We start from the raw sequence: 17,570 nt of genomic DNA on the forward strand, positions 1-17,570 counted from the left end.
ACTGGTGTTTGTTAAAATGCAAATTGATCTGGCCCTGCAATCTCCTCCCCTTGTTAGCTTGATGGTTTTGTTTGCCTTTTATGTAAATGTATGTTCATTGTCTCTTAATGTACCATGGAAATACCTTCCAAGTAGAAGAACCACATTCCTTTGTCTAAGGTGGGATAACTTCAGCCCTGCATGGTAGCCACACTTTAAGAACATAATTCCCAATATGTTGTAGTTTTGAATTTGTCCTCTGTACATACACCGCGCAACAATATTAATGATCTGTATGTTAGCTTTCTAGTGATATACAAAACACCTTTTAGATACAGGTTATGACGTTAGTGAATTGGGGTACCCAAAACTGGTCAGGCCAGTTGAAACTGACTACCAGATACCAGTGAGCCTTGGCCCTCTTGCATTGGGATGCTGTTAAGTCACAGTGGGTACACAACTGATTGAAAGACCATACTCAAAGAGGAGTTAATGATTTGTTATCAAATTGGGAGGACATATCTAGTCAGGTCCTGCAGACATCATTCCTGGGTCTGACACTACTCAATATTTTCATTAATAACTTGGATAATGGAGTAGCGAGTACGGATATAAAATTTGTGGATGACACCAAGCTGGGCGGGGTTGAAAACACACTGGAGAACAGGATTAAGAATTCAAAACACCCTTGGCAAATTGGAGAATTGGTCTGAAATCAACAAGATGAAATTCAATAAAGAAAAGTGCAAAATATTTCACTTGGAAAGGAAAAATCAAATGCCACAGGCACAAAATGAGGAATAACTGGCTAGGAGATACTACTGCTGAAAAGAATCTCGGGGTTATCATGGATCAAACATTGAATGACTCGATAATGTGATGCAGTTACATAAAAGGCTAATATAATTCTATGGTATATTAACAGGAGTCTTGTATGTAAGTCATGGGAGGTAATTGTCCCGTTCTACTCTGCACTGGTGATGCCTCAGATGGAGTACTATGTCCAGTTCTGGGGGACTCACTTTAGGAAAGAAGTGGACAAATTGGAGAGAGTCCAGAGAAGAGCAACTAAAAGGTTTAGAAACCTGATCTATTAGGAAGGTTAAAAACAACTGGGCATGTTTGGCCTTGAGAAAAGAAGACTGAGGAGAGACCTGATAATTCTTCAAATATATTAATAAGATATAAAGAGGGTGATAATCAATTGTTCTCCATGTCCAATGCAAGGCAGTTTTTACAGCATTTTCAATCGCCACTGAAGAGCCCGTGTATTTATTGAGAGAGAAGACCAGATTATCTTGCTATCAAAACATTTGTCAGAGTGAGGAGGAGCTATGTACGCTAACTGGCTGTCTTCAGTAAACTAGAAAAGCAGAGAAGGAGGTTGCATTTGGTGAATCTTTAATACTTCTTTTCCATTCACTTTAAAACTGATGTAATATCCTCCTTCATTTTGCACAATAGTTAACATTACACCATTTTCAACCCTCTCATTGTTTGATGAGGTGGACTAAAGAGTTTGAGTACTTGTACTGTACAATGGAGAGAAAATGTTTACAATAGAGGTCTTTTTTAGGTGATGTTATAACAAAAGGATGTTAAATTGTACAACTATTACCAGTTCTCTTTGCAGTTTAAAATACAATAATTGGTCTGGTGTCAAATACAGAGTAAAGAAAATGACTTCATTTTATCAGTGGGGCCAAATATAATAAAGTGAGATAGCACTTTTGAAGCTAGATTGTATGAGACTGCCACTCAACTAAATTAACTGAAAAAAGAAGTAGAAAGATTGAACATGCTATGTACTTATGAAGGAAAGGTACTTAAGGACTATAGTAGCTATTACAAATAATTGGGATACTTAAAATGATGGTTTTGGTAGGCTAGAAAAAAATTACAACTAAATCCATAATTAGATCAAAAAAATGTATATGCCATTGAATCTAGAGTCTTTTGGAAAAATCAAATTGTTAAAAATATTTGGAAAATAAGTGTGGGTAGATTATTAACTGTAATACAATATGTACATAAAGATTCTAATAGCTTAATATTTACTGGGGGATTGCTTAGGTACATTTTAAAGCTAAATTTTAATCAAGCTTCATCTCTGTTGTACATGAGGAAGAGATTTTTCTAATACAAATGAGACAGAGTAGCCAGAAATCTATCCCATTCTAATGAGAAAACAGGTTATGAACTCAGCATCACTGAGGACTGAGACCAATTTAATACTACGATGAGGACCATTAACATTTATTAGATTTGTCTATCAGGAGAATTAATACAAAAATGATACGGATTATTTATGAAATATGTATAATCTGAAGCCAGGTTGCCTTCAAATCTCTCATGTGAGAGAAAATCTTCTCCACTGATTTGACAAAATTGTCATTATACTGCTAGAGCAAACATATTTGGAAGCACATATTAGAATAACTGATATGGTAACAGGAAATAACATATGTTTATACTGTGGTGCCTGTACATTCACAAGAGAAAAAGACAGAACATTTATTCCTTTAAAGGTAAGTTTAGAATTTGAAGATCTGGTTATAGAATGAAGAAAAAAACTGCAGTGAGATCCTAGAAGTTCCAGTTCAATTCTTATCTGGAAGAAAAACTTACAGGACGTGCAAACTAGCCCCTAAGAAGCCAATAATCTGGACAACTGCAGAAAATGAAATCTAATCTTGCAACTGCCTCTTTGCATAAGCAAAAACGAACACTAGGGCCTCCAGCTCCTGCTGATCAACGCAGTGGTCAAGAAGCACGTCATCATTCACAACCTCATCACAAAAGAAGCCACTGGCTTTGTCTGTTTCACAGAAATCTAGCTTAATGATCCTGCAGGCCCAGTGCTAGCTGACTTAATTCCTGCAAGCTACTTGTTACTGCAGACATAGATACATACAAGGAAAATCTGAAGGGGAGTAGCCATCCTATTCCAGTCCAGGCTTGAATGCAAATGAGGCTACTTAGAGACAAAAACATTGAGAACATCGAGCTACTGTAAATCCAGACACCATGCAACACAGATAACCTGCTCATGTTCAGACCACCAAAAAGTAAGTTTCCCCTTGGAGCTGATGGAGACGTTCTCTGACATGGCAATGAAGTTTCCAAGACTTATTGTCCTATGATATTCCAACTTCCATGTTGACTAGACCTCTGATTCAATGGTCCAAGTCCTCCTCTCCAGATATTCCATCTTCAGTTTCTTGCAGGAAATCTCAGGATCTACACAGGATACACTCAACCTTTTCTGTTTCCTAGCAAGAAGAGTAACCAGAATGTCCCCCCCCCACACACACACACCTCCAGAAGGTCATAGCCCTCATAAAACTCTAAGCAGTCCTTGCAGGTAACTCCATCAAATCACTATGAAATGGAGGATCTAGTGAGTCCCTTCAGCCATTGACATTCTGGCACCACTTGGTCCTTATCTTAAAGCCCTCCTTGAAACTGGCACAGGTTACTAAAGGTAACATCTTCCCCGTGAATGATCACCATGACAGCAGTGTTCCACAGAACTGTCAATGTCAACAGTGAATCTTATGGGTGCAGGGAGCGGAGCTCCCTCAGCATGTGGAGAGAAAATTTGGAACTCACTCCCAAAAGAAACCAGGATAATTCTGACCTTCAAGAGCAAAAGTAAAAATACACTTCTTCAATCTGTCCTTCCCTCAATAACACACACACATTACTTCAGATTGGAAAAGGAGGAGAGACAGATGAACATATATATGTGTACACATAATAGTTTTGGGAAATAATTTTATATTGGTATCATGATGATCATATGGAAGCCTGGGAAGATAGGTAACATTGTGAGATACAGGGTTTTATTTTTTGAACCCACAGTTTTCCCATGTCATTGGTTTTAAGTCATTAGTTTGGAAGAGATTTTTTCATTGTCTTCATGAGTTACTTAATACCTTCCTCATGCAAACTGCCCCAGGAGTGAGTTGGAAGAAGCAGACCCTGAACCCACAGCATGGCAGATAGACTGTACCATGAGGCTGTACAAAAGGCAGACCCTCCGAGTGCTACTAATATCTTAGTCTGTCCAGTAAGCATATTAAGTGTATTCTTTAACTTACAATTTTTTTACATTTTTGTACCTTCAGTCAAGTAAAGCACTAGTCTTCAGTGAACACTGTGTCTAATCTAAGTTTTAAAGTTCTATCTTCAGCCTTTTTGTTGTAACTGTCTAAAAAGATAGTTAGAATTTGATACCAATAGAAATTATGTACTTTTTCATTCTCCCATAACTATAAAACAGTTGAAGAGATTTTGTTCAAATATTAAAAAAAAAAAATCTCACACAGATGGAAACTGAGTGTGGAAAATTTCAGACCAAATGGCAAGTCTTTGAGAAAGTTATGGGAATATGAAAACTAGGTTTTACTGGAATCTGTTTTATAACAGTAATTCAAGTGGAATTGGTACTCATTATTCTCTCTCCTTGGTGAGAGCTGGTGTGCTAATATGTCAGCATCCCCCTTTGGGCATTGCACAGAATCTGCTCAGTCCAGTGGAGTGGTCAGTGACCCCCTCTTGCCTGAGTCTCTGTGGTAGTCCTATTCTGGGTTAGTTTCAGTCCCTCTGGGGTGTGTATGGGTTTCCCTTTATACTTAGCGGGATTAGGTGGTCCTGATCCTCAGGGGGTCTGGAAACATCTTTCTTTCTGAAGACTCTGTTGAGGGATCAGTAGGGGAACCCCGGCCCCCACTCCACTGAGTTCCAGCTCAGAGCCCTTAAACCAGGCAAGCAGAATCAGTTCTCTACAACTCATCCTGCTGTACTTGAGCTCTCTCCTATCTCCCTTGGTTCTGTAGGCTTCTCCAGCCTGTAGATCCAGTCATCCCTTCTCTGGGGTGTTGTCTCTGGGCAGCTTCTCACCAGTTTGCTGACAGGACTTTTCTTCTCTAGCCTGATTGCTTCTCTGGCAGCCGCCCCACCCCTCTGCTTCTCAGCTCTTTTATTCTCCCAGCTGTAGTGAGGCTGTCAGTCCCCGATGATTGGCTGTTGCTGCATTAACTCCTTGATTGCCAGGCCAGCATCGGGTGTATACATCATCACACTAGGGAATACATCACATCATGTAATCTGTTATGGCAATATTTCATGATTTAGATACAACTTTTCATAACTCATAAGTGTCAAAGATAAATAGAGTCAGAGGTAGGTTATAATAGTTTGTCCCTGCTTACACATTTCTAATAAGACGCTAATAATAATACATTTTACTTACTTTTGTTTAGTTTTTTATACAGGATTTTTATTGTATGTTCAGTGTTGTCCAAGAGTGAGTGTTTGGTGAGCAGGACTAAAATTGTTTGGATTTTAAAAAATTGGTTATTAGTTGGGGTTGGCATTCTGTATTGATGGAGTTACGCTTTGACCATGGTTTCTATGGGCCTAATGCTGTGCCCTTTGAAGTCAAGAGGAGTTCTGTAATTCACTTTGCTAGGACAAGAACTGGGCCCTATTTCAGTTGGTATCTATTGGTCCTGGAGTAAAGAACTCCCCAAACAACAGAAAGATAGGTGTAGTTAGGGTTTTTGATTGGCTGATGGGAGGAACTATTGTGGTTTGGTTGTTTTTGATGATTGTTGGGTGGGATTTGTGTTCTGAAGGATAGTTTTTCTAATTGTTACACTACTGTCAGAAATAATATTTTAAAATAAAGAAATAGTCCTTTTCTGTGTCAAACCATAATATTGCTAGTACACATTAATATAATAATTGTCATATAAGTAATACAGCAATGGAGTTGCAAACAATTATTTTAACCATAGACTCTTCTTTAAAAAGAGAGCTAATAGAATCAAGTTACCATTATAGTCCAAGGAAAAAGACATTTAAATCAAACTCACCCTGATATATAAAAGTGGAGGAGAGTGGAGGGGGGGATATTCATTGATGTACAAAACAATGCTGAAAGTTGAATAGCAGTTATATTACATCTGTGAAGTGTTCTGAACAAATCACAGCTTTGAATAACAAGACTTCAAAGAATAAGAGAGTATGTAATTTTATGCATGAAAAGGACCCAATTCTGCTCTTTTTGAAAATAGTGAATAACTCAGCGAAGTGGATGTGTATATCTGCACAAAGTATTGCTACAAGTAAGAAATCTATAAGATACACTTAATGGTTTAACCCATGCCTATGCCTAGGTATATTGTTTAGTTTTCTCCTACCATATAACTCATTCTTGTTGCCTAGTAATTTCTTTACATAGCATGGAATAGCACAGTAATTATGACTTTTACTGTAATATGTATAAAAAGAAGTATGATGTGCCCAGGAAATACATAATCCCGTTGAGTTACAGTATATGTATTTCACTTGGGAAAATCATGTATGTCTTTCTAAAAGATATGCTGTAGCTCAAATAGAAGTTATTGGCTTGATGTAGGAGCCAGTTGATGAAATTTTATAGGCTGTGTTATAAAGGAGATCAGACAAGATGGTCATAGAGGTCCCTTCTGGCTTTAAAATCAGAATCAGAAGTAGGATATGAGAAATAAGCAAATATTGGTTGCCCCATTTCTCATATCCCACTATGATATAAGCAAAAAACTCACAACACAGCAAAACAATGCCTGTAAGCTTCAGCTCACCAGTTCAGAAAGGAAGGATGTGAGTTTCCTCACTAAATGAGAAGCAGCATTCTCCAAAAGGCTTTCTTTGAATTTTGATGCCTTTTTGTCCCTGTATCCACGATTGTGACCATAAATATTTTCTTTCATGAATGGTCATCCTACAGGTGATATCCCCTAGTTTCTGCAGTTCCAGGAGTATATTTATCTCCCATCATTCTTTTCATTCAGGCTCTCAGCAATGAACAGAGTATGTTTCTAACTGTGATCAGTCATCAGGAAGGATGATGCATACAAACCATAATAATGGACCTATGAATAGTAGCAGTGGCAAGCAGGGATTATACAATCAATTTCTCTCTCTCCTTCCAGTTCTCATGTAATACATTCACTCTTACTGAACAATTCCAAGAGATAGACATTTCCCTGGCTAGCATATTCTGCTTTCAATTTACAGATGTCACAACTGTTTCCAAGCTGGAGAGGTTCATGGAATGGGCTCCCTGTACTGTTGTTCTCCTCAAAAGGACAACCCTCAATCTGAAGTGGCTAAACAAATGTAGTTTATTAATCACTGCCACTTCCAGATGGAATAAAATAATCTCAAACTATAATAGAAGGGAAATTTGCAGCTTTCCCTGGAGTTGCTCTAACAGCTAAGCAATATCAGCAATAATCTTTCTTTATCTTTTGGGAAATCTGAAATTCTGTGTGCCTTCTTTTGTCTTAATTGCAGCATCTTCAGTTTTTATAAAGACAATAGTAATGTTTTGAAACAACTTTGAAGATAAAAGGAAACTCTCCTGGGTGCTCCCTCAACCCAGTTAGCCAGCGGAGCAATAGACAGATCTCTTTTCTGTCTGTCTGGTTATTAATCACACTAAGAGTTCTCTAATTCCAGCTCAACACAGCAGCCCATCGTACCACAAAGTTTGATAGCAATAGAGAGTTTCTAGCTCTGGAGAGAATTGGAAAAATCATGGATTTCATAGACCAGACATAGATTTTTGCCTTATGGATTCTGAGAGAAGCACCAAAAGTCTTACATCTTCTACTATCCTTCCTCAAAACAATTCCTTGGTCTCAGCTGCACTTCCGTATATCATACTTCTGTACATTCAACTCAGATATTGGTGCTCAACTTGCACAGATTCTGGAATAACAAATTGTAGTTCCACAGGAAGTTAAGCAGGTATTCGTTTTTGCATTCAGGACCATTGCACCTAAAGTGAATTTATAGGAACCAGACTGGTTCCTAGTGACAATATGGTCCTGGTGTGGTGCTAATTTAGGATTAAGAATCATTTGAGGAACATGATCTAGGTCCAAGACAAGATTACATATAAACACTGTAGAGATAAGGGCAGCTTTAAAAACTGTGAGATGCTGGATTCCTTACTCCAGGTCATTTTCAACAGATCAGACAATTTAGAATTTGTAACCGTGGGCTGAAATCCTGTTCCCATTTAAATCGACGGACGTTTTGCCATTGATGAAAAAAACAGGAAGAATGCAGACCAGTAAGGACTGCTGTAGTCAGAGGCTGTCCTGTTACTAAAATGCACAATAAAAACTATCTTCAGAGACACCGCGGTTAGCAAAACAATAAATCATCCCAAAGCTGTGACCAGAAAGAGGCTACAATAGGAGAACAGATCAAATGGACTAGTTATGCCTGCTTATGTGATGAGTGAATTTGGCCCCAAATCTAGGAGCTTTCAGAGAGGTAGCAGAGAAATGAGATTGGTTGGATGTTTTCCTGTTTTTCTCTCTGGGGAACAATCAGGTTCAAGTGTTTTGAAGCAAGGTCTCCACACAATGGTTCAATTCCTTTTCAATGAGTTTTCACATTATCCATGGCACACAGAGAATTACACAAGATAAGGAAGAACAGAGCATGACTAATAATGAGTCCAGAGAGGCCAAAACAGCACTGGTATGCTAAATTAGTGCAGCTGGTGATGAGTCTAGATAGCGTCTCTTCTTAGAGCTCAGACAACAGAAGTCTGTCTTGCATAGAAATCTGTGAATATTAGCTCTCACCGCCTTGAATGGAGACCCTAGGTCTTTTGCACTATTGTTGTAGCCATGTTGGTCACAGCATATGAGAGACAAGGTTGATGAGGTAATATCTTTTCTTGGACCAACTTCTGTTGGTGGAAGGGACAAGCTTTTGATCATCAGAGAGCTCTACTTCAGGTCTGGGGAAGGTACCAGAGTGTCTGAGCTAAATACAAGTTGGGACAGATTGTTAAAAGCTTTGTGAAAAGCATTTTACAAAGTGGTCACTCTGAATGTCATCTCTCGGTGCTTGTCCTCAAAGGGAACCGGCACAACACCTTCAAAGAACAAGCTTGAGAACTTAAATTCATAACTCTGCTAGAAACTACAAAACATGAACTAAACAGAAATACTGGTTTTATGGCTCATTACAACAATAATAACACACCCTACTGCCTTATAACTCTTAATTCCCCACGTAGTTTAAAGTGGTCTCCTACAGCATGTGTGAACCTCTTAAGTTTAACAATCTATCCCAAGTTGTATTTAGCTTGGTAACTCTGGTTACCTTCCCCAGACCTGAAGAAGATCTCTGTGAAGCTCAAACTCTTCTCTTCCACTGATGTTGGGCCAATAAAAGACATTACCTCACCTACCTTGACACTAATTCTTAACATCCCTGAAATAGAAACCTGTCTAAAATCCAGGAGGTCTTCCAACTAGTTCACACACTATAGAATATTATACTGGAGTATGCCACCTTTCTATATAAATAATAAAACTACATATGTTTATAAGTATAATCTATCCATTGGTTTAGGAACATTGCTCCTGGGAATATCACAATTCCAAAGATTGGCTTGTTCATTTGAATTTCCTATGTAGATGACAGATGTCAAATCACAAGTAGCCAGACAGTTCCCAGTTGAATATGGATCTGAGAAGGCTTGTGTGCACTGCTCATTTATTTTGTAGCAAAAGCCTAGAATAAATTATACTCAGTATTTGTTGCTGGGACGCCCAACTTCAGAGGTACTATACAAACAACAGATATGAAAAGGTCAAAATCCTTCCCAGTAAATCTAATCATGTACCAATTTCAAGATCCTCTAACGCAGAACTATTAGACGTGTATCTTTCCCTGAGATTTTTATGAGGATGGCAGCTTTTCGGTGAAACAAATGTTTTGTGGGAGGCTGCCACTATCTCCTCAGGGCATGATCCAAAGCCCACTGAAGTCAATGGATAGACTCCTATTCAGCTCAACAGGCTTTGGATCATGCCCCAAACATACAGATTATTCCCCTGGTGACGTGCATTAGTGACTGTAAAAGTAAGTGGTATAGAAATTACTACACCTCTACCCCTATATAACGTGACCCGATATAACACGAATTAGGATATAACGTGGTAAAGCAGTGCTCCGGGGGGGCGGGGCTGCGCGCTCCGGCGGATCAAAGCAAGTTCGATATAACGCGGTTTCACCTATAACGTGGTAAGATTTTTTGGCTCCCGAGGACAGCGTTATATTGGGGTAGAGGTGTACTTGTTTGGATGCAGATCAACGCTCAAAAAATATTGCATAACTACTATAAATTCTCAGTAATGAAGGTAAGTAGAAGTTCTGTTAGTAAACTGATAGTTTGACTCCTTTGCTCTGAGAAACAGTATTGCAGATATGTAAAAGCTTCAGAGAAATGTAAGAATTCTGCAGGTGGAAGATACTGGAAAAACGAAAGGAAGATGAGAGTAAATCCTGGGTGTGTGTCTTTTTTTTTTTTTTTTTGCTTTTTGCTTTTTACTTTTCCCAAAAAGATTATTTGAATCACATACCTGTTAACATGTTTAGTAACTATCTTATTGCCCAAATGGCTTACAAAGAGTTTCATGGGTAGGGAGAAATGATCAATAGGGTGAGATATTAAAAAGGAAAATTTTCTCCTACTTACTGTGGGCAGCACTGTCAAATCTATTGAATTTATGATCTCCAGGAAATTAAACAATGACAACATCACCAGAAAAGATAGGCATACATTGCTTAGGGTTAATGACTTGCTAGATTTTCTAAATCAGGCTATGTATATATTAGCACCTCAGATTTTTATCAAGTAGACTGTTGGCAAGTAACCCGTGGATAATGAGAGCAAACTAAAATTGCTTTTATAAGTGACAAAGAAATGTGCTGCTATATCATGAGCTTTGCATTTACAAATGTCTGCCTACTGTCTTGGCAGTGTTCATTTACATGCACATAATATATTGTTGGCTAACATGATTGTAACGTCACCCACCTTTGAGCTGCTTTACAGAATTAAAAAAGAACACCAAAAGCAGGATATGCCCTTTACCAGAGGTTAATCTAACAAGAATTAAATCTCCTAAAGAAATGCCATTTGCAGTATTCTAAACTCAGGACAAGATTTTCAAAATTGGGTGCCTATAATTGGGCTCCCAAATTCATAGGTAGGTATCAAAATCAGTGGCCTTATTTGCAAAGGGGCTGAGCCCCCAGCAGCTCCCACTGACTTGTTCTTAGCAGAAAAGGATACTGGGAGATAATTAGGCATCTATCTACCTTCTATGCATCTCTAATCACAGGCTTTTCCTTATTCAGAAGCTTATATAGGGCTGCAGCCTTGGGTTGATACAGGGCCTTTTGAGCCTGAGGTTTAAGCAGATTGATTGGTTGAACCAAGGATATGTTACATTGTTTGGGATTTGAGCATCATATTGGGGGCTAACCTGATGGCAATTCAAGGAGGTTCTTGCTTTCCCTCTCTTTCAGTGCTGTCAGGACTGATTGCCTTTAGCAGTTATCTTGTTGACCTATAAAGATTATTAGACAGTTGTGGCCACTTGACCAGAAACTCTAATCCCTGTCTCTGTCCTAGTTGGCTCAGTGATGGTCACAAAATTGTGTCCTTCATGAACCCGTTTAAGCCTAAAGCACAATGCTTGTTACCTTCCATGGGACTAGGATTCAGCCAATAGTGAAAGCTCTTGTTTAATGCCTACACACAGAGACACAAAGTTAACTCCTTATTCTCTGCATACTGTTGATTTAAAATCTCAACGTTAATGTTGTAATAATATAGTTTTGTGCATATAGTTTCTTATTTTTGTACGGAAAACAGTATTAGAAAAGGGAGGGCAAAAGCAGTGTCACCAAAACAACAGGAAGGAGATGCATAGGCGATAAAATAGTATCCCCATTTTGGTGCACAAAGGAGATGTCTGTACTATTGATTCCTTTCTTTTCTTTTTTTTCCTCTGGGGTCTCCTGTTGGAGTACTGACCAGGCTCAACCCTATTTTGCTTGAGATCTGAAAGATTACAGCCCACATCAGTTTAGTTTGCCTGCATACTAGTGATTTTTTTTTTTTTTGGTAGCCATATAACTTGAACCCTCTGGGAGCAAAATAACAGAAGGAGGAATAAAATCCAAGTCAGGCATGTAACTTTAGAAAGCATTAACACAGGGTTACCAGGCAAGAATATTTAAACACTGACCAAATAAAATCTTATTACAAACCATAAAAAAACAAAACAAAACAAAACAAAACAAAAAAAACCTTTTAGAGCAGCTGTAAGAATCATTTCTTGATCCCATGTCACCAGAGCCCTCTGGGAACCTCACAAACAAAATTATTACAGGTATTCAAATGAATTGACCGTGCCAGATAAAAACACAATAAATGTAGAGTGGAAAATAATAGTAAGAATAAAAAAAAACACCCCACTTCTTCTGTTCCCCTGCCCCCACATTTCTCCCCCCTCCCCCCAGCCCCCAAGTACCTATCAAAGCTATAGTCAACAAAATAGGATAAGATTCAACTGGAGAAAAATTCTTCAGTCCTACCTTGAAGGATGCTAAAGGCTGGTTATGAAGTCAAAGGCTACTACTATAACAGAGGAGCAACTGGACTAGTAGGAATAGCTGTTCCCAGCTAAAACGGACTGGCCCCAAACCATTTTACTTTATCGATCAGACAAGTATGATTTCAGATTTCAACAAGAAGTCAAACATCCACTTCACCAAATATGAAAGAGCTGGCATTATCTATTTCATTGAGTCATTTTAACTATTCCAGACATTAAAGTTTGATATTATAATTTTGAACATGTAGTTGTCAGTATTGTCAACTGATACACTAGCCACTAAAAAAGAAAACGAGAGAAATAATGTTATCTGAAACTTCATTAAGAAGCCATTTATTTTAAAAAGCTTATATTGTGAACATAAGAATATTTAATTAATGGGAAAATAATAGATTTTAAATACAAGGCACAAGAATATGCAATAAAATTGTATTTGCTGCCTTTCAAAGCTTTTAAAAGGAAACACTTTAGCACACAATGCATGATTAGACTGTGGAACTCATTGTCACAGGATACCATTGAGGCCAAGAACTTACCAAGATTCAAAGAAGGATTGGACATTTATATGGATACAGAGACTATCCAAAGTTCTAACAGAAAATACTAACAAAAGAGAATTAGAAGGGAGATAAAAGATCATCTTTCAGGCTTTATATGGAAGTCAGTCTTTGGCTGCGTGTCTGTTCTCTTTGTGTGCTATACCAGCTTTGGTCAGTTAGCCCGTACAGCAAATTTATCCTATCTCCTAGAACTGGAAGGGACCTTGAAAGGTCATCAAGTCCAGCCCCCTGCCTTCACTAGCAGGACCAAGTACTAATTTTTGCCCCACATCCCTAAGTGGTCCCCTCAAGGATTGAACTCACAACCCTGGGTTTAGCAGGCTAATGCTCAAACCACTGAGCTATCCCTCCCCCATGCAAGCTGCTAAATAAGACCACAAGGCTTGATTTAGTAGTGAAGGGAGCGGGCCAAGTTTATTGTCAATGAAGCATGGTTTTAGCTCCCTGGATCAATATCTACATTTACACTAGCACATGTATGCCCATTGCAATGGACTCAGCAAAATGAATGGCGGGACTTTCCATTCCCCCCTCGGCTTGGCAAAGGCATTCCCTCTGAGACCCCTCTTTATACACCAATACGGACAATTTATGTATTGCCCCTCTGATGTGGTTAGTTACCATCCTTTACCTTGTACATGTTGGTTCAATCAAAACATCTCTATCCATAATCCTGTCATCCTGACTTTATCTTTAAGAGGTGGTCAGTGTATCCTTGTATCATCTTCGGGGAGTGTGTTTACACCATAACCCTGTCTCGGTGTGTTCTGGTACCACCCTTCTGGAATGTGTTTGCGTGAATGTCCTCTGCCTAGTACTTTCTTAGGAATGTATGTGTTTTTGCAATACCAGCCCTGTTCTTACCAGTTTCTGTGAACTTGCAAACAGGCATGTTTAATAACAGGGCCTGACTTCTGCTCACAGCCTGACTTTTTCTCACTTTGCTTTATATCTGTAAGGCTTGACCACTACTTTAGTTCAGGCCTCAGGCTTCATACCGGGCCTCTTATACCAGGCCTCATGTCTCAGGCTCTCTCTTTCTACTACATATACAAATCTCTCACTATTAGGGTTTAGGATGAGACTGTCACGGGGGGTAGATTATTCTACCTCTCCATCTGAGGGATTTCTTGCACCTTCCTCTGAAGCTTCTGGTGCTAGCCAGTGTCAGCGGTAGAATAGTGGACCAAGTGGACAACAACAGGTCTAATCCAGTATGGCAATTCCTGTGTTCCTAAAACAAAAATACCTGTTAGCTTGTATCAAAGAATTAGACACACCTTAACATCAGAGGCAATCAATCTGGTGAAAGGCTACCACATAATTATGTCTAAAAACATGGGAGAATCCTTCTGAAATCCTCTGACAGAAAGAACAACCAATAACTGCAGGTGAGAAGATGGGGGAACAGGGTCATTTATTCATGTTTAGTGGGGATGGCCTTTGGGATCAGTGTCTTATCTTGCTTTCAGCAATAACGGTGGTATATATCTTTATTATTTTTAACCTGTGGTACAAATGGTGGTAGGATCCTGCAGTGTTTCTGAGGATTATCTGTTTAGGAGGCAGATACTGTCAAAGAAAGTTACTGATTTCCCCCATTCTTGTTGGCTGTAAAATGTAATACAAGCCACCCTCTTGAAAAAGACAAAACAACTTGATGTTAAGACTTAAATGACCAAAATATCGGACAGCCTAGTCATGGAAAAAAATAGGCATACTTGATGTGACAGATACTGCAATCCCCTGCAATATCTTCGGGGACCATATTGTATTAGGTTTGTGTCAGTGTGAGCCAGGAATTGTATGAAGCTCCAGGGGGGAGTGTTACCACTACTTCTCCAGGAACTAGAAAGAGTGGTGCAGGGGGAGGGAGGGGTGATTAAGATGAATCACGTAGGTTGTAAATACCACCACAGAGGTACCACCCCTGGGGAGGCTTGCGTATACTGGTCCAAACAGGGTTTTGCAGAGACCAGCAAAGAAAGGGCTTTTTGATATAAAAGGTTGGCTTCAAACAGAATCAGGGCCTTCTTTCTGATCCAGCAAATGGACAGGATCTTCTGTCCAAGCGGGCCCCAACCCTTGTGGAAGGGTTGGAGAGACTTTGGCCTAGTAGAGCCCCATAAGACTGATGATGACTCCTTGTATGTTTAGTGTGGGTTTAAATCTGCTTATTGTTTGCATTATGTTTTCTCTGTAATGCTTTTACCTTAAGAATAAAAATAACCATCTCCTCTAAGGCCACACATAATTGTATTGTTAAAATGAAGAAAATTCGAACACATCCAAATATAATATTTTGAAATATTCAGTAACTTTCTATTCAAAGGTTATTGTTTTTGTTTGTGGTTTGACTACGAAGATGTATGTTACTTGTGTTTGGATATTTCTTATAAAAACATAATCCAAACAATTGTTTATTGAAGAATGAATGCTCACAGACTTTGGGACATGGATGAAACAAAGTCGTTACACATTGAATCAATAAACAAATGTTTCTAAATGACTTAGGAGTCTACATCCACTTTCAGAAGTGATTTAGACATTTAGGAGTCTAAGTCCCATTGACTTTCAACGAGAGTTAGACTCCTAAGTGCCTACATGGGGAAGTTTGTACCAGTTATACTGGTACAATCACCCCGTGTAGGTATTCTTATTCCAGTATAAAAGTGGGGTTTTTTCAATTTTGTTATCCTTCCTAAGTGATATAAGTGAAACTAAAAATGGGCCTCCTACACTAGAATCAGAATGTCTACATTGCATGTTATGCCGGAATAACTATATTGGTTTAAATTCACCCTTTATCTTATACCAAAAACCTTCCCCATGTAGACAAAGCCTAAATCACAAAGGGCCAGATTTTTAAAGGTATTTATGCACCTAAAGAAGCAGTAGGCATCTATAGTGGCATTTTCAAAAGTGTTTGCATGCCTAACTCTGCTCAGTAATTGATCAGTTGTTGGAAGTATTTGAGAACCTGTGAGTGGCAGTGAATGAGGACAAATGTTTCTCGATTCCTACATAGGATCCATATATGGTGTTAGTCTCAACATAAATAGGGAAGGTCTCTCCAACAACCATTACTCCTTGAAACCCAGCAAACCATTACATTGCTGTATCAGGGGATTGTGTTCAACTTCTGAGTCTTCCAATCTTTTGTCTTGAAGATGTTCTTTGATTACACTTGCACTCCAGGTATCTTCATTTCCTTCTCCTCTGAGGAAGAGTTTTCTTTCCTGTTTCCTAGAAGTCCCACTATTAATTTTTCCTCAACTAGTAATTGAAGGTAAGTGCTGTTCTTCAGGAGCCAGAATGATACAACTTCCAGTGTCAGTCTGCTTCAGGATTGTGGTTACCATCTGAGAATTAAAAATGTCAGCATGCTTGAGCCAGCAGGAAGATAGCTGCTTTCAAAGAGTGCTACAGATCTGGTATAGTCCAAGAAGATTAGTGGAATTTCACTTTCTTATATCCACATAGGGAGAGCTAATTTCTTGCAGGTGTATTATCTTGTAATTCCTCAGGAATGTAATATTTCAGAAGGACATATATACTTAGGGCCCTACCAAATTCACGGTCCATTTTGGTCAATTTCACAGTCATAGGATTTTAAAAATCATAAATTTCATGATTTCAGATATTTAAATCTGAAATTTCACTGTGAAATTTCATGGTGTAATTGTAGGGGTCCTGACCCAAAGAGGAGTTGTGCGGGGTGGGAGGGGTGTCGTAAGGTTATTGTAGGGGGAGGGGGTTTGTGGTACAGCTACCCTTATTTCTGTGCTGTTGCTGGCGGCAGCGCCGCCTTCACAGTGAGGCCACTACAGAGCAGCAGCTGCTGGCCCGGTGCCCAGCTCTGAAGGCAAAGCCGCTGCCAGCAGCAGCGCAGAAGTAAGGATGGCATGGTATGGTATTGCCACCTTACTTCTGGGCTGCTGTTGACGGGGCGCTGCTTTCAGAGCTCGGCACCTGGCCAACAGCTGCCGTTCTCTGGCCGCCCAACTCTGAAGGCAGCACAGAAGTAAGGGTGGCAATACCGCAACCCCCCTAAAAAAACCTTGTGACCCCCCTGCAATTCCCTTTTGGGTCAACACCCCCAATATGAGAAACGCTGGTTTCCTCTCTGAAATCTGTATAGTAAAGGGTAAAAGCACACAAAAGACCAGATTTCAAAGGGGGAGACCAGATTTCACACTCCATGATGCATTTTTGATGACCATGAATTTGGTAGGGCCCTACATATACTGTAACTATTTTCTCTGAAAATGCTAATAACTAGGGTTAATCTTTCACTTGAAAGTTACTTGCCTACAGGTTTGGGAGAACTGTGGCAAAGTAAGAGTGATTATCACTATTGAGAAAAGCAGTGACAAACTTACAAAATTGGATTCACATTTTGATTCTGAAATACAGACATTTGTCCTGATGATAAAACCCCAGAATAAAAACAGATTAAATCAGCAGCAAGGAAAACATGGAGGGATGGAAGTTTGCAATACTTTAAAGACTAGTGTGGTTATTACTCAGTAAAGAAATG

The sequence above is a fragment of the Terrapene carolina genome, unplaced genomic scaffold (assembly GCF_002925995.2).
Source record: "Terrapene carolina triunguis isolate 2854851 unplaced genomic scaffold, T_m_triunguis-2.0 Scaffold183, whole genome shotgun sequence".
NCBI classification, from domain to species: Eukaryota; Metazoa; Chordata; order Testudines; family Emydidae; genus Terrapene; species Terrapene triunguis.